The sequence below is a fragment of the Phodopus roborovskii genome, unplaced genomic scaffold (genome assembly GCF_943737965.1).
Source record: "Phodopus roborovskii unplaced genomic scaffold, PHOROB, whole genome shotgun sequence".
In the NCBI taxonomy this organism is placed as follows: domain Eukaryota; kingdom Metazoa; phylum Chordata; class Mammalia; order Rodentia; family Cricetidae; genus Phodopus; species Phodopus roborovskii.
In genome coordinates, this window is record NW_026126517.1 from 51,858,845 (window position 1) to 51,879,987 (window position 21,143).

Sequence of the window (21,143 nt, forward strand, 5' to 3'; positions counted from 1 at the left end):
TAGCCTTTTCACTGTTGCTCAAATTGTTAGGTGGGGGTCACTCTCGTAGGTCTCTGGACATTTCTCTAGACTCAGTTTTTTCTGCAAACCTATAAGGCTCCCTCTTTTATGGTATCTCCCTCTCTCTTGCTTTTCTCTCCTCTATTCCTCCTCTGATTCAACCTTACTAGTCCTACGTGTTTTCATCTCCTCCCCTTCTCTTTCTCCTAGCTTCCTCTTCACTCACTGTCCCCACTCCCAATATGCTCAGGAGATCTTGTTCCTTTCCCGTTCGGTGAGGGACCTTGTATGAATCTCTTAGGTTCCCCTTTGTATCCTGCTTTCTCTGGCAGTATGAATTATAGGCTGGTGATCCTTTGCTCTAGGTCTAAAATCCTTATATGAGTGAGTACGTACTATGTTCCTCTTTTTGTGACTTTGTGACTGGGATACCTCATTCAGGATGGTTTCTTCAAGTTCCATCCTTTTGCCTGTGAATTTCAAAATCCCACCCCCAACCCCAGAGTAGCATTCCATTGTGTAAATGTGCCACATCTTCTTTATCTATTATTCAGTTGAGGGGCATCTAGATTACTTCCAGGTTCTTGATATTACAAATAATGCTGCTATGAACATAGTTGAACAGATGTTTGCTGCATGGATGTGGATCATTTGGGTATATGCCTAAGAGTGGGATTGCCGGGTCCTATGGTAGACTGATTCCCATTTTCCTGAGAAACCGACATACTGATCTCCAAAATGGCTGTACAAGTTTGCATTCCCACCAGCAATGGAGGAGTGTTCCCCTTTATCCACATCCTCTCCACCATAAGTTGTCATTGGTGTTTCTAATTTTAGCCATTCTGGCAGGAGTAAGATGGTATCTCAGAGTTGCTTTGATTTGCATTTCCCTGATAGCTAAGAATATTAAGCACCATCTTAAGTGTCTTTCAGCCTTTTTTATTTCCTCTATTGAGAATTCTCTCTTTAGAATTTTTAAATAGGGTTATTTGGTGTTTTGGCGACTAATTTCTTGAGTTCTTCATATATTTTGGAAATCAGCCCTCTGTCAGTTGTAGGGTTGGTGAAGATCTTTTCCCAGTCTATGGGTTGCCTTTTGGTCTTGTCAACAGTGTCCTTTGCCTTACAGAAGCTTCTCAGTTTGAGTAGCTTCCATTTATTAACTGTCGATCTCAGTGTCTGTGCTATTGATGTTATGTTCAGGAAGCAGTCTCCTGTACCAATTGGTTCAAGGATACCTCCCACTTTCTCTTCTAAGATGTTCAGTGTGGCTGGATTTATGTTGAGGTCTTTGATCCATTTGGACTTGACTTTTGTGCATGGGGATAGACATTAGTTTATCTGTAGTCTTCTACACACTATCATCCAGTTGTGCCAGCTAAGATGCTTTCTTCTTTCTGTTACATACTTTTAGCTGTTTTGTCAAAATTCAGGTGTTCATAGTTGTATGGGTTAATATCAGGATTTTCGATTTGTTTCCATTGGTCTACCTATCTATTTTGTGCTAAAACCAAGCTATTTTCAGAACTATAGCTCTATAATAGAGCTCAAAGTCAGGGATGGTGATGCCTCCTGAAGTTCCTTTATTGTGCAGGGCTGTTTTGAATATCCCATTGTCTTGTTTTTCCATATAACGTTGATTATTATCCTTTCAAGGTCAGTGAAGAATTGTGCTTGGATTTTGATGGGGATTGCTTTGAATCTTTATATTGCTTTTGGCAAGATTGCCATTTTTACCAAATTTACCCTACCTATCCAAGGGCATGGGAGATCTTTCTATTTTCTGGTATCTTCTTTAATTTATTTCTTTAAAGACACAAAGTCCTTGCCAAATAGGTCTTTTTTCACTTGTTTGGTAAGTGTTACCCCAAGATACTTTATGTTGTTTGTGACTATTGTAAAGGGTGAGATGCTCTCTGTTTTCTTTCTCATCCCTTTATTGTCTGTATATAGTATGATATAGTAGGGCTACTGATTTTTTTTTTTTGAGTTTATTTTGGATCCTCCTAGTTTGCTGAAGGTGTTTATCAGCTATAGGAGTCCCATGATAGAGGTTTTTGGGTTGCTTATATAAACTATCATATCATCTACAAATAATGACAGTTTGACTTCTTCCTTTCCAATTTATCCCCTTGATCTCCATTTGTTGTCTTATTGTTTTAGCTAGAACTTCAAGTACAATATTGAAGAGATATGGAGAGAGTGAGCAGCCTTGTTTTGTTCCTGATTTTAGAGGAATCACCTTAATCTTCTCTCAATTCAGTTTGATGTTGCCTGTTGGTTTACTATGTATTGCTTTTGTTACATTTAGATATGTTCCTGTTATTCCTGATCTCTCAAAAACCTTTATCATGAAAGGGTATTGAATTTTGTCAAAGGATTTTTCAGCATCTAGTGATCTGATCATGTGGTTTTTATTTTTCAGTTTGTTTATATGGTGGATCATATTGATAGATTTTCATATGTTGAACCATCCCTGCAACCCAGGGATAAAGCCTACTTGGTCATTGTGGATAATTTTTCTGATGTATTCTTGGATTCAATTTGCCAGTATTTTATTGAGTATTTTTGAATCGATGTTCATGAGGGATATTGGTCTGTAGTTCTCTGTAGAGAGCCACCGGTGCCATTCCCGAAGATGGTGCCGGTTTCCTGTCCATAAGCCAGCAAATGTCAGTAACAGACACAGCTCCTCTGCAACTGTCAGTAACGGACACAGCTCCTCTGCAACTGTCAGTAATGGACATAGCTCCTCTATATAAGCAGAGCCCTTTTTCCTCCTCGGGGTCTTCCCTCAACTTGCTGTAATGAGCCGCGCAATAAACATAGCTGCAGAAGAATCCTGTTGTTGAGCGTCGTTCTTGCAGGCAAGGCGATAGCGCTTGGCAGTTCTCTTTCTTACTTATGTCTTTGTGTGGCTTGGGTACCAAGGTAGTTGTGACCTCATAAAAAGACTTTGGTAATGAACCTTCTGCTTCTATTACGTGGAACATTTTGAGGAGTAGTGGTATTAGCTCTTCTTTGAATATCTGGTAGAATTCTGCACTGAAGCCATCTGGCCCTGGGCTTCTTTTTGGTTGGAAGGCTTTTAATAATTGCTTCTGTTTCATTAGGGGTTATAGGTCTATTTAATTTGCTTATCTGTTCTTAATTTAATTTTGGTAAGTGATAGTTATACAGAAATTTGTTCATTTCCTTTGAATTTTCAAATTTTGTGGAGTACAGGTTTTCAAAGTATGACCTGAAAATTGTCTGGATTTGCTCAGTGTCCGTTGTCATGTCCCCCTTTTTGTTTTTAATTTTGTTAATTTGCATGGTGTCTCTCTGCTTTTTTGTTAGTTGGATGAAGGTTTGTCTATCTTGTTGATTTTCTCGGAACACCAACTCTTTGTTACATTGATTTTTTTGTATTGTTTTCCTGGTTTCTACTGATTTCAACCCTCAAATTGATTATTTCCTAGAGCCTACTCCTCCAGGGAGAGTTTGCTTCTTTTTGTTCTAAGGCTTTCAGTTGCTCTGTTAATTCTCTAATGTGACTATCCTCCATTTTCTTCATATGGGCAGTGCAATGAACTTTTCTCATAGCACTGCTTTCAGAGTGTCCCATAAGTTCCAGTATGTTGTCTCTTCATTCTTGTTGAATTCTAAGAAGTCTTTAATTTCTTTCTTATTTCTTCTTTGTTCCATGAATGCTGCAATTGCTCATTATTCTGTTCTATGGGTTTGTAGGGTTTCTGAAATTTGTGTTCTTGAATTCCAACTTTACAGCATGGTGGTCTGATAAGATACAGGGACTATTCCATATTGTTTTGTATCTGTTGAGGTTCGTTATGTTGCCTAGTATGTGGTCGATTTTAGAGAAGGTTCCGTGTGGAGCTGAGAAGAAGGTATACTCTTTTGTGTTTGGATGGAACATTCTATAGTTGTCTGTTAAATCCAATTGGGGCATAACTTCGGTTGGTTCTTTTGTTTCTTTGTTAAGTTTGTCTGGTGGTCCTGTCTAATGCTGAGAGTGGGGTGTTGAAGTCTCCCACTATGAGTGTGTGAAGTTTTATGTGAGCTTTGTGTTTTTGTAGCATTTCTTTTACGAACGTGGGTGCCTTTGTATTTGGGGCATATATGTTTAGAATTGAGACTTTGTGTTGATGGATTTCTCTGTGATGAATACAAAATGACCTTCTTCATTTTTTGATTAATTTTGGTTTGAAGTCTAACTTGTTATATATTAGGATAGCTACACCTGCTTGCTTCTTGGGTCCATTCGATTGGAAGATCTTTTCCCAACCCTTTACCCTGAGGTAATGTCTGTCTTTGAAGCTTAGATGTGTTTCCTGTATGCTGTAGAAGGATTGATTCTGACTTTGTATCCATCCCATTAACCTGTGTCTTTTTATAGGTGAGTTAAGATCATTAATGTTGAGGGAAAGTGAGGACCATTGATTGTTAATTCTTGTTTGTGAATATATTTGTCCTGCTTTATCCTTTGCGTTCTAGTGAAGTGGGATTATCTATTGCCTATGTCTTTCTGAGCTTAGTTAACTTCCTTGGGCTGGAGTTTTCCTTCCAGAACTTTCTGTAAGTCTGAATTTGTAGATACTTATTGTGAAAATCTGGCTTTGTCATTGAATATCTTGTTTTTTCAGTCTATAATGATTGAGAATTTTGCTGAGTATAGTAGCCTGGGCTGGCATCCATGCAATCTGGCCTTGAGAGTTTCCATGGAGAAACTAGGTGTAATTTTAATAGGTATGCCTTTATATGTTACCTGGATTTTTTCCTTCACTGCTTTTAATAGTCTTTCTTTATTTTGTATGTTAGGTGTTTTGATTATTATGTGTCGAGGGGACTTTTTTCATTTGTCCTGTTTATTTGGTGTTCACTCTGCTTCTTGTACTTTCATAGACATATCCTTCTCCATATTGGGAAAGTTTTCTTCAATGATCTTGTTGAATATGTTTTCTGTACCTTTGAGCTGGGCTTCCTCACCTTCCTCTATGCCTATTATTCTTAGGTTTAGCCTTTTCACAGTGTCCCAAATTTCCTGGATGTTTTGTGTTAAGGATTTGTTGGATTTAAGATTTTCTTTGGTCAATGAATCTATTTCCTCTAGTTTATAATTAGTGCCTGGAATTTTCTTCCATCTTTTGTATTCTGTCAGTTGCTTCCATCTGTAGTTCCTGATCGTTTGCCCAGTTTTTCTATTTCCAGCATTCTCTCAGTTTGTGTTTTCTTTATGTCTCTATTTACATTTTCAAGTCTTGAACTGTTTCCTTCACTTTGTTGTTTTTTTTTTCCTTATCTTTCCTTACTTTCTTTAAGAGATTTGTTCATTTCTTCCATTTTTTTTTGTTTGTTTTTTTCTTCCATTTCTTTAAGGGGTTTTTCCATATTGTCTTTGAAGGCCTCTATCATTTTTTATGAAGATATTTTTTAAGTCGTTCTTTTCTGCTTCATCTGCTTTGTTGTGTTCAGGTCTAGCTGGTATAGAGTCCTTAGACTCTGGTGGTATCATGGTTGTCTTTCTATTGTTGGGTTTTTTGTTTTTTGTTTTTTGTTTTTTTTTTTTTTTGTGATATTGCTGTCCTCCCATCACTTCTTCTAGTAGGTGCAGGCAGAGACTCTCTCTCTCTCTCTACCCTGTTCTCCTGGTGGGCATAGGTGGTTCAGGAGTTCGATGTCTGTAACTCTGGATGCACCAAGCTCTCTAGGAGATATCTCCTCCAGCAGAGGCCCAGTTGATGGGGGTCAAATATCAAACAGGTGGTGGCTAGGAGGGTCCAGTGTGCTCAGAGAAGATCCAGTAATCTCCCTGAAGGTAGAGGGGTTGTTAGACCTGCACTCTGGCCCTGTGCTCAACCAGAGCAGTGGAGCAGTTGGCTCAGTAGGGCACAGGGTAGGGATAGGGCAGGTTCTGGGTCATGTGGTTTGTAGATCAGAGTACTAGGACTGTTCTATCTGGGGACAGGATATGGGGAGAGCGAGACTCAGGGCTAATCCAGGGAGTTCCCAGGGAAGGGTGAGGGGGAATTCGACCTGAACTGGTCCCAGACTCACCTCCAGTAGAGGCCTGGCCCTGGGAGTCAAAGTCAGGCAGGCAGCCAAAGTATTCCTTTATAATATTTTGAATATTTCTAGTGTCTGTTATAATGTTTCATCATTCATTTAAATTCCATTAATTTGGGTCCTTTCTTTCTTTGCTTAGTTGGTTCAATGGACTATTAATTTTGTTTATCTCCTCAAAACAACTAGCTCTCAGATTCATTGAGTCTTTGTATTGTTTTTTTTTTCCTCTGGATTCTTGATTTGTGCTCCATTTTGCTTTTTTATTATTTCTTGCCATCAATTTAGTTTGTTCTTGGTTTTCCAAATTTTTAAGTTGCATCATTAATTTGATGCATCATTTATTTATGCTGTTCCTGGCTTATTTTAATTTAGACATCTAGATCCATAAGTTTCCCTCATAAGTCTGCTTTCAGTGTGTTCCAGACATTTGGATGTATTTTTATTTTCATTTCATAGTCCAAGGAAAGGATTTTTTTAAAATCTTTCTTGATTTCATCTTTGACCCATCATCATTAAGCAGTGAGTTTGAGTATTTACTACAGAATTGCTTGCTGTCAATTTTAAGTCTTACTGTGTTATGATCAGATAGAAAACAAGGACTTGTTGCTATCTTTTTGAATTTTTAAGATTTGTTTTATGATCCAGATATAGTTATTTAAAAAATCTATATGCTGCTGAGTAGAATGTGTATTCTTTGGTGTTTGGATGGAATGTTTTATAGATATCTGTTAAGTCCATTTAATGTATGATGTCATTTATTTATGATGCTTCTCTGTTTGTTTTTCATCCAGATGATCTGTTGTATTAGATCCTGAAAAAGGATGTGATCCAAGTGTAATTTCTTATTTATGTTCCTATAAAATATGAGGATATGAGTTAGTTTTCTTCTCTTCTTCTGGAGTTTTTTCCTTATTTTTGAGTTTTTAGAAATTAATTATGATATATCATGCCAAGCTATTTTAGAGAACATTTGTTTTGAATTTGTCCTCTGAGCTTCCTAGATTGGTAGTTTGGGATCTGACATTAAATTGGGAAAAATGCCCAGTCTTTTTTTTTTTAAGTGTTTTTCTTCATCATGTTCCTAACTACATTACACAGTTTCTAATGTTCCACACAATTAAATATTCATTAAACGCATTTCTTGCCATTTTCCTGTTCTTAAAGCTTTGAAAGTTTTCAATGAGAGTGTATCTTATAAATTCATCAACTGTTTTTCAATTTGTTAGCCTATTAACATGTTATTTCTCTTATAGTGTTCTCTAATGCTAACATTTCTTTTGTACTTTCTCTCAGAAAGTACATCTCATGTAGTCTGCCAAGTATGCCCATGATCTTGACCCTACATCACTCTGGAGAGGGCCATAAGTTCCATACCAACAACTCTACCCACCTCTGAAACCTGCCTAAGAGCATCACATCTGTCTTTCTGTATATGCTAGTCAGGTAGTATTCTCCAACTAATACTACTAACCTTATCCAGTCTTTCTGGAGTGCATTTACCCATTTCTTCCCTGACATCCTAGATACCCACAGCCCAAATCAGCTCTACCTACATGATAAAAATCTCAAAGATGATACTAAGAAATTCCCCATGTCATACAATAGTCAAACACAAATTGTTTACGACAAATAATAGATAATGAAAGTGGCAAGAGAGGAATATCTAAATGTGAGTTCACAAAAAGCAAGTCAATCAGAATAATAGCAAATTTTCCAATGAAGACCATGAAAGCCAGAAATTATTGAACTGATATCCATCTATCTCCTAGATATCCTAATGGACAAAAACCACATAATCATACATTAGATGCAGAAAAGTCCTTTAACAAAATCCAGCATCCATTCATGATTAAAGTCATACAGATAATAAGGATATAGGTGACAACATAATAATGGCAGTAAACAGGACACCCTAGCAAATATAATCATAATTGAAAAAATAAAGAACAAACATCTCCACTAAAATCAGGAAAAAGACAAGGGTTTCCACTCCCCTGCTCCTATTCAACATAGCAAAATTGAATAATTAGCAAAAAACACAACAAAAAAACAACAAAAATAATAAAAACAAAAAAGACCCATATTGCCAAAACAATCTCATCGCAAATAACAGGAACAAGAATAAAACAGCTAGAGATAATTACCATCACAGATTTCTCATTACAGAGCTACTGTGATGAGAATAGCAGGCTACTGACATAAAAAAAACAATCAATGGAATAGAGTTGAGACCCCAATATAATCCCATACTCCTATTGCCACCTGAGTTTTTGAGGCCAATAACACACATTTTAAAAAAGATAGCATCTTCCACAAATAGAGCTGGTCAGACTGGATGGGTTCACAGAGTAGAATGAAACTCCTTCCTGATCTCTCACTCCAAATAAAACTCAGTTCCAAATTATCAAGGACCCTAGTATAAGACTTGATATCCTGAATCTTGTGGGGATCCTATTTCCCTCTTGGCTTGTCAGACATCCATCTGAGAGAGGTAGGAGGCAGAAGCTGTGACAGAAAGCTTTGTGCATGTCCCATGAGTACAATTGGAGACTGTTCTCCAGGAGACCCTCTTCAGTGAATCTGCTCAACTTTGTCCCAGAGTGTAAGGAATATATATGATTGGGGATCCTGAGGATAAACCCTAATTTTCATTAAATTGTAAGCTCCTATCACTAGAATTTGTATGTGGTAGTAGGGTCCTAACAAAGTGGCAAGAGCAGTTGCCTAATTACTGTGTGGATCTTCAGGGGAAGAATATTTGCAGGTAAGTGTGTCAAAGGTCACCCTTGAGATAAGTCAGGCATCCTGCACCTAGAGACTTCTTCCAGATAAGACTGGGTAGAGAGTAGAAAATTGTGCTGGGTAAAGAGCAGGAAGCTTTGCTGGGGAGGAAGAAATCCTCCAGAGAAGACTGGGTAGAGCACGGGAAGATTTGCTGCATTTTGTTGAACTCAAAGAAAGCTGCCAGGCTATGGCAGACTGTGACCTCTATCAGTCAGCAAAGTCTTTCAACAGAATCTGATAGAGCAATAATTAAGATTTCATTTGACAATCCAGTACTCCTATGGGGCCTCTAGTAATGGATCAGTATTTATCCCTAGTATAAAAATGGACTTTGGGAGACCATCCAACATAGAGGGGTACTCTCTCAGCCTAGACACATGGGGGAGGGCCTGAGCCCTGACCCAAATGATATGACAGACTTTGAAGACTCCCCATGGAAGGCCTCACCCTCTCTGTGGAGCAGAAAAGGGATGGAAGGGGTGGGCTGGGTTTGGTGGGGGTGATATGGAGGATGAGAGGGTGAGGGAATTGGGATTGATATGTAAAACAACTTTGTTTCAAATCAAATGTGAATAAATAAAAGATTTCATTTGACCTCACTGGCACAGGAAAGGACTTTCTGAACAGTATTCTGATTACACAGGAAAAAGAATCAACAATTAATAAATGGGACCTCATGAAACTACAAAGTTCTGTATAGCACAAAATAGCTCAAGCAAAGACCAAGCCAACAGAATGAGGAAAAATCTTTACCAGTTATACATCTGATAAGTTAGTCTCTAGAACATATAAAGAACTCAAGAGTCTAGGAAGGTATAGCGTTGGTTGCAGGGAAATCATGAGTATTTTAGATTCTGTGATATTGGGGAAACTACCAAGGACAGAAGCAGGTGTAGAGTTCCCTGAGTCTACCAGAAAAACAAAACAACAACAACAAAAAAACCCTGTGTGTTGTTTTTCCCTAATCTGTGCTTTACTTTCTACCTCTTGGTTCCTTGCTTGAGCTCCTTCCCTGGCTTCCTTCTATGATGGACTACAAACTGTACACTAAAATAAACTCTTTCCTCCTCAAGTTGCTTTTGATCAAGATGTTTATCAAAGCAACGGAAAACAAATGAGGACAGGGTGTGGTAGAGATGCCCCATTTGTGGATGAGCACTCCATTGATTCTGTACACATTGATCATCTGTGAATATCTGTGCTAACCATAACCCACTGCCTAAAGAAATATCCCTAGTGAGGTCTGAGAGCTTCACTGACATATGGCTCCAGAGATAGAAATTTAGAGGGCAGTTTGATACTATGCCTATTTAGAAAAGTATTAGTGGGTTCATCCCACTAATCCCAACCATGGAACCTTGTTCAAATTACAGTACCACACTGTTTGAGAGATTTTCCTGGTGCATCAATGATATTCCACATAGAGGGATATTTTTCAGCATACACATATGGGAGAGGGCCTAGGCCCTGCTCCAAATGATGTGACAGACTTTGAAGATTCTCCATGGAAGGCCTTCCCCTCCCTGGGGAGCAGAAAGGGGATAGAATGGAGGGTGGTGAGGGTACAGGGGAGGATGGGAGGGTGAGGGAACTGGGATTGACATGTAAAATAAACTTGTTTCAAATTATTTAAATTTAAAATTTTTCATAAAAATATCATTACCAAGGTAACATATGGTAGAAAGAGTACTTTTGCTTACAGCCTCCAAGGGGTAAAAGTCCATCATGATAGGAAAACATGAAAAGTGTAATAGTGACAGGAAATGGAAGCTGAGAGCTCACAACTCAACCACAAACACCAAGCAGAAATAACAGACTAGAAGTGACATGAGACATTTAGTCTGAAAGTGTGGCCACAGCAATGTACTTCTTTCAGCAAGGCCACACCTTCTGAACCTTCCCGAACAGCTTCACAAACTGGAGACCAACCACCAAAACTTAAGGAGACATTCCTATTCAAACCACTGAACATGGCTCAAATTCAATTAAAAAGTAGTTGGTTACCCCTCGTGTGCTGATTAATTGTTTATGAATTTGATATAAGCTAGAGTATAGAAGTGGGAATCTCAATTAAGAAAATATCTTTATCAGATTGGTCTGAGGGCAATCAATCCTTTGCCATCAAGGTAATCCTATTGATGTGGGAGGGCCCAACCTATGTTGGTTAGCACCAACCTTGGGCAATTTGGCCTGGGTTGTATACAAAGCAAACTAAGCAAGTCATGCAGATCAAGCCAATAAGCAATGGTCTGCCATGAACTCTGCTTGAGTTCCTGCCCTGATTTCCCTTAGGGTGTAATGTAAGCTGCAGGGTGCTGCTGATTTCAGTGGTCATGACATTTATCACAACAATAGAGAGGCAGCTAGGATACCCCATATCACTCATGACAATATTGAATTCATTGGCTATCTTGCCACACCAGTCATTACTGCATTCACAGGTTTTAATTTGCTATAGATGATTATAGATTTTATGCCTTACCAATACCAGATCACATCTTCCTTAGTAGTTTCAGTTTTAAGATATTTGACATTGAATACCTTCAAGTTTAGTATTTAACTGGTCTAAGATATAAAACCTTCATGCTAAAAGTCTGTCCCTAAGTCACGGACAAAATCAAGAAAATATATCACCTATAAATTATCATCTGCATGTGAACTGAGCTTTACATAAAATTTTAAATTTTTTCTTCACTATTTCTGCCTTCTTTCTCTCTCAGATACTAGAAATCTTGCTTTTCAATGTGAAGAATGAGGGAAACTAAGCCACATGAGATAAGTATTTTTTAATTTCACATAGTCACAGTATCATTTTAAGAATAAACTTTATAATATTCATTTTGTTTCATACGGATTAAGGTAGTCCAATTTTAACCTGTAAATGAAGATACTGAATCTAGACAGATCCTTATTCATATAACTATATTTCTCTGAGCAGTGATTCTCACAATGTAGAAAATGGAGAACTATATTCAGGAGGTACAAGTGTCAAGAAGTTGCAAGATAAAACCATATCACCTGTGCTTCTCACTTTTGAATGCTCAAGTTCATATGGCACAGCTTTGCAACTTTTTATGGTGGAAACTTCCTAAATAGATGGAAGGCTGCAGCTGGTCTGAGGGTCCTTGTCTTCTACCAAGCTTGATATTTAATGAATTAATTAAAGAAAATTATAAAGTTTTAAAATAATGCTTCTCTAATCATTCATTTTTATTTTGAATATATTGTTACTGGTCATAGAACATGCTGTTTGTCTTTGAGTCAAGCAATAGATTTATGGTTGACATTTTAAAAAGTAAAGACACAACATTTTGAAATGTCTTTTATTGCTGTCTTGTTTCTTTAAATCAGGATCAGCCTTTGTAGCCCAGAGTGGGTTCAAACCACCACAGTTCTCCTGTGTTAGGTTAACAAGTGCTATGATTAAAGGTGTTAGCTACCAAACCTTGTTTAAATATCTTGATTTAATTTGCATTAGAAGAGATATTGACAGATGTACCCCCCCACACACATATGTATGTATATAATACTATAATGAAATGTAATGAACATATATGTGTTGAGAGAGAGGGGGGGAGGAAAGAGGCTATAGTGCTTTTAAAAATTTTAAAGAATAAGAAATACTGAGATATTTTCAAGTGAATGCATTTGAGAACTATTGCCAGGGAGCATTTCTTAGATAGCATTATTTGTCCACTCTACTTTATCCCTTTGTCTTTTGGGTTGTATAGAATCCATAGCTTTTATTTCTTGACTCAATTAAATTAGCACTAACTCTAATTATCTAATCGAAGTTGTTAACAATCCACAGATCTTACTTATTGACTCAGTTAAACTACAATTGACTCTAGTTTAACTAGTATGCATATATATCTTTTTAGTGAGTCATGTAGGTCTTAGGTTTCAGAATAGGAAATAAGTCTGTTCAAGTCACAACATGACATTATATTCTTAAAAAAGAAATAACAATAGTTCCCAGCATATTATATTATTGTTCTGTCCAGAGTTATCCTTTAGAATGAAGTCCACAATGTGTAATGACAGTGTTTTAGATGTCTATCTTCTCTAACGACTTATATCACCTGCAGTCATCACATACCATCTATTGCCTTTCTTGTTGGATTTCAAATATGCCAGACATTTTTGTCATCTTCATACCATTGTTTCTTCTTTCTTGGTTACAGGTCTACCAAACATGGGCAAACGATGGCTCATCTCTGAGGAAGTTTATTTTTAAGCCTCCTTTTTTACAGAGCTGACTCTATCTATCCATCAAAAACTGTAACCTTCAGAGATCTTGATCTCTTCCCCACAATCTTCTATTCTTGTTAGCAGTTACTACTAATGTGAAATACATTTCCACTTACATTATTCCAGTTTTTATTTTGGGTAAGTGTTACATATATTCACAACTCTTCTAGAAATCACCATGTAAAATCAGGTTTCTCCAATTTCTGTTCATCCTCATGCCTCCACTTCCCTAATTCTGGGATTATAGGCATAAACCATCATGGTGGTTATTTTGCTTATTGTTTAATGTCAATTCGATAAAATATGAGACTTTCTATGCTGTGTTTATAGTTATTTGATAATCTATACTGTCTGTTTATTATCATTGTTATTTCATATTTAAAGAAACTAGATGCCAAAAAGAAAACAAAAGACTAAGGTAGTGGGTTACCACTAGGTGGCAGTAACAACAGACCGTTAAAAAGCATTCAGGTCCAAGGCCATCATTGTCAGTGGGAATGGAACCAAAGTCCTCAGGCTGTGAAACCCACTCTTGGGTGGAAAAGAGCAATGGACTCTGTCTTAGTAAAAGGGAAGAATGTAGGAGGGTCTACAAGTCTATGTCAGCGAGAGTACTGACTGATCTTTTGGGTATTTAAAGAAGCAACATCTTAAATTCTTTCATATAGTTCATTGTTATTTGAGACAGATTAAAATAAAATGCATAAGGATATACTTAAGTCAGGAAAATGGAAAAATGCAAAAATTTTGTGAAAGACCCTGACATCAAAAATAAGGGAAAAGTGTCTTGTTCTCATGGGTAGGGGAATAATTATTAAGATCTCCATGCTAGCCAAGTTGTTTTCAAGCTCAAAACAGTCCCCACTAAAACACAAATCCCATTTATTTCTCATAAATAGAAAAAAATAACCAAAAATTCATAAAATGCTCTCAAATAATCAAAGCGAGTCTTGACATAAGAGTAAGCTAAAGACATTATACTACTAGGTTTCAAAATCCAAATGACTAATGAAAACATATGATGCAGGTATAAAAGCAGTAATGTAAACAAACAGAACAAAACAGAAACCCTTAAGCCAGTTAAGGTGACTGAGGACCATCTTTAAAGGAAATAAAAATAGCAATGTAACATCACAGAGAAAGAATAAAGTCTCTAAGAAGTGTTGAGAAAACAAGATATTAGACACTAATCTCACATTATACCCTAATAACTACTCAACATGGACTTAAACACAACAAAGACGTAAACAATAGAATTTGAAACTATAAGAGAACAAAGCATGGGAGAAACTCCTTGATGATCATTTTTGAAAAACATGATGTCAAAAGCATAGGCAAAACAAAAACAAATAATAAGATGACATAAAATTGAAAATCTGTAAAGCATAGGCAATAGCCATCCAACATGGGAACACAATACAGACCAGGAGAAAACATTATACAGTGTGTGTGTGTGTGTGTGTGTGTGTGTATGACAGAGATGGGGAGACTAATATTCAAGTATATGATGAAAACCCCAGACAATTCTATAGCAATAATTAGATAACATGATTTTAAAATTGCTAAAAAGACATATTTTAGTAATACCTAAAAATGCACATGAATCCTACAAAAAGGTTCTCATGGCTGTCACTAATTTTGAAAATGCAAATCAAAATTACAATGAGAAGTTATCTCATATGAATTAAGAAGACTTTTAATCAAAAAAGAAAGGAAAGATCAAAAGAAAGTATTGGTGAAGGCAGGAGGAAGGACAAAGTTTGAATGTTGTTTGTGGAAATGTAGATTGATATAATTATTATAGAAAAATGGAAGTTCCTAAAATATTTACAAACAACTATTGTGTACCTCTCAGTATGTTTTGTGGATATATATCCAAAGGGATAAAAGATCACTTCACAAAGGCATTTGTATTCTTATCTTAATTGAGATATTATTCTCAGTAGAGAAAATATAGAAACCAATGCATTAGTCATTGAATGAATTAGTAAGTGTTTAATTAGTTAATTGTGATACACAGAGAAGGGGAGAGTGAGGAAAATGAAAATATTTTATTATCTAACTTCTATGTGTTATTTAAAAACAATAATCGAGTACATAATAGTTGACACAGGGAGATATATAAGAAAAATATAGAACAGAGCCAATTTGTAGTTATGTAGAAAGAATAAATACAGATAGCAAATAAAGATATTGAGGACTTTGTTAATTACATTGTATTGTGTGCTGGCAGCTTGCCTAGAAGAATAAGTTTAAAAAATTTTTACCATTAGAATAAGATAAGTGAATGAGGTGATAAGTATATTAACACTAATTGTCTTAGTGCAGTTATCAAATATATCACTGTTCATTTTTATCATACTCTACATAAAAACAAATGAAATTAATATCTTGCAGTAGAATCATAAAGAATTACAGGATTTGTAAAATACTGGAATAGCATAAACCAAAAATGAATCTTAAAATGTCTTGCTTGGAAACTCAAGGACTGACTAAAAAGGAAAGTGAAGAAATAATGAATGGCAACAGTAGGCAAAAGAGGAAGATGTGAGTGAAACTCAAATAGTCTCAGGCTAAGGGTACAGCAGAGTTGATCAAGACATGGCAGGTTGAAAGAGTACCATTCCTGCAGTGGATGTCAGTATCTAGATGCTGCTTGTCTAACACCTTTGGGCTTGGCACAGACAGTCCAGCCTGATAATCTGAAGTGGATACTCACAGCCAAAGCCTTATTTCTTCCCCTCCTTTCTCCCTCTACACATCAGAGCTTGCATGTTCTCCAGGAGTTTATTACAAAGACCGTCCAGTTGGCAATTGATTGCATTTTGAATTCCACCATGTCTTCCTAACTGTTTCAGATGACTTTTGATTTTTCCCCCAAATATTCGTGTCTCTTAATTCTTGATAACTTGTTTTCAACCCCTTTGAGTAATTTAATCACCTGAAGGAAACAAAGAATATCACTTCTAGTGTCCTAAATTCTCACCATCTTCCTCCATTGTTAAGCATTCCTAATATCAGTACCGAGAAATCTGAATTTTAAAGTCAATTTCACTTCTCAAACGTTACTGACACCACATTTATATTTTATTATCCATGCCTGTGGGTTTGTGGGGGGATGTTTATGGCAGATTCATTTTCAACCTTACAGAATATGGTCCTACTTTATTGTCTTCCCTCTGGCATGACATGACATAAACAAGCTGATATTTACAGCAATGTCCTTTTCCTTTCTACGTACAGATCACTTTTAACTGAGAATTTTGATCCTTCTCCTATAGAACAATGGGTTCTCAGTATCATTTCTAAACTGGAGAAGTGAATACTTAAACTTTTCTCTATTAACCATGTACAGTGTCACCTTTCTGAGTGCCTTTCTGCATGAGAGATTTCTACCACCTGTCCCCTTACCTGCTGCCAAGTCTAGACTATTAGGTGTTGCTTTTTGTCTGACCCTTTTCCTTGTTTGCCTATTCATGAGGTGACCTGCTGTGTTCAACCAAAAAGCCACACAGATAGTTCTTCAGATTTGCTAGTTTAGAAAAAAAAGGAATGTTGTATGTACAAGGTAAATAAAAAGCAAGTAGAATAGTCTTAAGTGACTGCCAAACTGCAGGACTACACTTTTGCCATTGTATCAGTGTAATAGTGCGTAAGATCATTGTCTAAATTATCTTGAGAAAGAGAGACAACTTTATAAGTGACACACCCAAGCACATGCACAAACACACCTCAAGGTACTGCTTTCATTTTCTTAATATAATTTTCTTGTATCTTACATATCATGTATCCCTCTATTCAATTTTGGCAGAATTTGGGGTAGATCATTGAAAATCTGTAGCACTTTGTGATGTTACATTGATCCTGGTGGATAGAATATAAGTTTCAATCTATTGTATCTCATCCATGTGCTGCTGTTAAAATATCTTTTATATTATGCCTCACATAAAAGTTCCCTAGAGTGACTGTCCCCACCCCTATGCAGCACCAACCACACCTCTCTTGTTTGGATGATCTACTCTCCTTGTGCACATAGCCACCATTTGCTGTCAGAGTCCTTCAAAAGTTAATTCAAGGCCCAGTGAGCTACCACACGTGCCAGAGAGAACAGATTGACAGCTCCAGGACCTCATTATCTTATAGTGTGTTCAATCATTTTAGGATGCAATATGCAAGAACATTGCCAGTACACATTTAGAAGGCTAATGTAATGTTCTGTATTCATGTGATAAATCAAACAGAACCACTGCTTTGTGACTCAAAATTGTAAAAATCACAGAAAGTTGTATATTTTAGGAACCTTTCCTAAATGACCAGTCTATATTACCTCAAATACTTAGCTTTTCTTCATTACCAGTGAATAAACTCCTTCTGAGACAAGTGCTGAAGGAAACAGGGGTTTTGCAAGACCAACACTGTGAGGAAATTACTAAAAAACTTACAAGAAAATAGATACAACAAAATAATTCTTCACCCTGGGATAAGTCATAGTTAAGTGGACACATCTTCAAAATGTAAAAGCCAAATATGAATAGTATGAATGCTAGTGTTTTGATTTTCTAGAAATCATAAATATTTAGGACATAAAAACATTTAAAGCATGTAAGAGGTTCAAAGAGACTAACACTCAGCTGGCAACATTTGCTGTGTGCCAAAGAACATTTTAAAGTCATCACAAAAGACCAGATGCACATTAGCATTTTTTTAATGAAAGTTAGACTATAAGTGATGATGTAACAAAGGAGTAAGAGAAGGACCCATGCAAGAGGGTATTAAGAACACTACGTCTTAAAATGATAGCTTTTAGGAAAACTTCCAGCCAGTGGTCAACTCAAAAGAGCAAAGCTGAGATGAGTATCCTATACATGATACTCTCAGAGAGAATATCCAAGAGTGAAATCATATCAAATCTGGATCAAATTGATCAAACATCATTAGACCCATAGATAGGCTTGAGTAAAATCAATGCAACATAAATGTCTATTTCTTTTAAGACAAGGATTTTAATAATCAGTTCTATATCTCATATGTGATGAGTACCCAATATGTATTTGTTGAATGGAAAAAATGAAAAGAAATGAAGTTATCAAGAAAATATCTCCTCTAAGTACCCACAATAATACTATGTGATTATTGGCATTTTATGTAGATCAGAACTTGTTAGTCTTGTTTGCATAGATTATTTAAAATTATAGAGTTAAAAAGAGCGTCAACGCATAACAGTATAAGATTAGGCATTATAGATGAAAATTTCTCTGAAGTCCTTTCATAACCTTAGTCCTCCTTCCACTGAGACAATTCAATTATTACTATCATTTATTTATATGCTTTCTACATAAATTTATATAATAAGCAAAATAAACTATAGTTTTGAGCATTATAGATGAATTGCAATTTCTGTGTTGTTCTACAAATTGCAGTTTATTACATTTGTGAGATTACACTCATGAAATTCCCCCATATTTGCTTTTATGGTTGCATAATATTATAATACATAAAATATCATAACTTACTAATTTATTGTCATACTTTGGTTTGGAGGCTATTGTCAGTAATGCTATTATGAACAGCTATGATTCATTCATGTAACTTTTTTGTTTATGGAGTTTAAAAAAATACTCTTTCATACCTTTGAGGTAGGACAGTCAGGAAGACAAAAAAATCTCATAGTAAAATTTTAACTCAGTGGTAATAGCTGTGCCAGTGTAGTAACAACATAGAGCTGTTGCTGTGAATGACTGAGCTCTCCAGGGGAACACAAGGACCCAAATATCCAGTGGAAACCTTGTCAGCATCTCATTATAGCTGCCATTTCATGTGCACACCTCCAAAGTCAACAATTTTGTATTGAAAGCTCGATCATATTTGATTAAACTCATCCTTCTAATTCAGTTTCTGGAACTGTCTTCTCAGTTCCCAGAAGCATTTCAATGTAAGATTCCTTTCAGTCTATAAAGTCCTTCCACCTTCAATCTCAGTCACTCATCCACTCACCCAGGCTGTATCATCCACCTCTTCAGAATGAGCTGTGTCTGTTGTAATAAACTCTTTCCTGTTTTCCTTCTCTGTCTGTCTTTGTATGATTTCTCTGATAGCAATGCACATCTCTGGAACCCCATGTTCTTGGCACTAATCTATACAGAATCATAAAGATAGAGGGACTTTATTTTTCAATAACAATTAAATTCACCAAAAATGATTTTTTTTTAGTGTATGGTACTGTAAGACCCTCAGAATGAGGAGTCTCCCAGTTTCAGTTGGTATCCCCAATAACTCAATGTCCAGTCCAGTTGTTGCAACATGCAAGAGGCTTTAATGAACAGGAAACGTTTGCGCAAACGGGCTCCTCCAGCATGCAGGCTAGAGAGAAGCAGCCTCCCCTGCCAGGCACAGGTGTTTTTAAAGGCAAAACCCACATGCTTAGGGAGGGGATAGGACCCTCTGTCCATTGAGTACATGATCCTTTGAGGCTGGATAGTCTCCCTATTGGGGTCAACAGACCTTAGGGCCTCAGGGTGTGCTAATTAATCTTGTCTGGGCAAACCAGAGGTGCAGTTATCTCTTTGTTTCTTAAGGACCCTATTCACCACCTGCTGACTCACAAGAAAGGAGGGGCAGTGTGAATTCTTGGTATCTTGTTATCTTATGGCCTTGTGAGGGGAAGTTAACAAATTCCAAGGAACAGATATTGGTTTCCAGGTTAGTCCTTCATTTCAAGTGAGGGGTTTCTTTAACTTTACTTTTTTGTCTTTCAGTACAAGGAATGTTTATCCAAATATCTGTTGTAAATCTGTTTATTTCTTCCAATGGGAGTTATAATTATAATTGTTAATGGACTGTGTTGTTGTGCCCTCTAATTTCATATGCTGAGGTATTAGCTCCCAGTGTGCCTGACTGTATTTACATGAAGGGCCTTTGGAGAACTACTAAAGATCAAAAAGGTGGTAGGAGTTTTGCTCGAATTTACATCAGCCTAGGATTTGCTATACCTTCTGTGGCTATCTTCTGTTCCATCTATTTAATCCTATAGACAACTAATAACAGGAATTTTAACTATGATAGTATTGCCTATGCTAGTGTTTTAAATTGTAATTGATGATATATAATATCATGTGCTAGGGTGTAACTTTGTGATGCAGACTGTGGATAGTTTACATGAGACCTTAGAACATCTAAATGAGTCCCTGGCTCTAAGGGGATATTTATAGCCCACACCCTTTCTTTCAAGGCTTAAGGATGATATCAGAATAAGGGACAGGAAGTCTGTAAGAACCAGAGATAGTATACAGCTGTAGAGAAGTAGAGTTTGCCAGATATGACAAACTCACTGTACACATGAACTCACAGCACCTGTGATGGAAGGCAAATGACACAGACAAAATCAAGCAGCATTAAATGGACTTGGTTTAAAAACAGAATACATGTGAGCATGGGGAGGGGATTTCACAAATTCCTACCTCTAGATGAAGAGCTGCTGAGGAAGAATTGGTTTTCTACAATGGCAAGCTCTCACATACAGTGTCCAAACCTAGGTTGTCAGCCCTGAAGACACATGGATGTAGGAGCAAAGTTAAATGGGCTCAGTAGGTTATGTATGTGTGTGTATATACATAGGTAATAGTAATAATAATGAAGGAAGAGTTTGTGAATTTGGGGAGAAGGGGTGACACGGGGTAGTTGGGGGGGGGTAGAGAAGAACTGGAGTGATATAGATGTAGTGCTCATATATGTAGTTCTCAAAAATATAAATAAATCATCATCCTATAATGTACTATTCATGTTTTTTTTTCTAGAAGTAGCTCATGTTTTGCAAAATTAAGTCTAATTCATGCAAGCCTTGAAAAAGGAAAGAAAGGCAGAGGGATGTTCCATAAATCAAAGTAAATATAAATACCCTCAATTACACAATGGGGGCTTCCCTCAAAGACTAACAAGTCTTGCTGAGTCAACTGCAAAGTTACACTGTCAGGGAAGGGGATCATTTTTGAGGATAAATACTGCACAGATCTGAACATTTTGTGAAAACTCTGCTCATCAGCTATTTA